General features: G+C 38.0%; 1 pseudogene; it reads left to right on the forward strand.

The window, feature by feature from the left end:
- The first annotated feature begins 381 nt into the window (after positions 1-381).
- LOC138053703 (uncharacterized) overlaps positions 382-548 on the forward strand; it is a 4,545-nt pseudogene continuing 4,378 nt past the window's right edge.

A 548-nucleotide genomic window follows, 5' to 3' on the forward strand; every position in this document is an offset into this window, starting at 1 on the left:
AGTGCCACTCATTCACTCAACTTTCCAAGCTGTGAGCAACCTGTGAGGAAGCCGTGTGAAAAATCCATTTCCCGGAAAGTTGTTAGTGTACGTTTGATCATTTGATCATTTGATCATTTGATATATAAGGTCATCATTTACAATGATTCTGTATAAAAATATGGCTGATTCAAGTTGCAAAACAAACTTTTCTGTGGAATCTTGCGTACCCTAGGTGGACATGCGGAATTGGAACAAAAAAAAGATAGCTTTCTTGTTTATTGCGTCCATAACAATCGGAAATCAACATTTCTTTTTAAGACCAGATCACAATACCCCCGCAAGTGCAAACAAGGAAGAGTTTACATAGGCAGTAGTGATGATACATGTAGCTCCAGCCCGATGAACACTGATGACGATTGTCTGTCATCAGTGTACGAACCCAATGATGACAATGCAAGGACTGACAAAGATGATGAGGATGAAGTTCAATCTAGTGAAAATGTAAATCTTCCGGTTCTTAATTAAGAAGAAGAAAGGGAACTTTTTTCGTTTTAGTGAATGTTACA

Source organism: Montipora capricornis, chromosome 6 (assembly GCF_036669925.1).
Source record: "Montipora capricornis isolate CH-2021 chromosome 6, ASM3666992v2, whole genome shotgun sequence".
NCBI lineage: Eukaryota > Metazoa > Cnidaria > Anthozoa > Scleractinia > Acroporidae > Montipora > Montipora capricornis.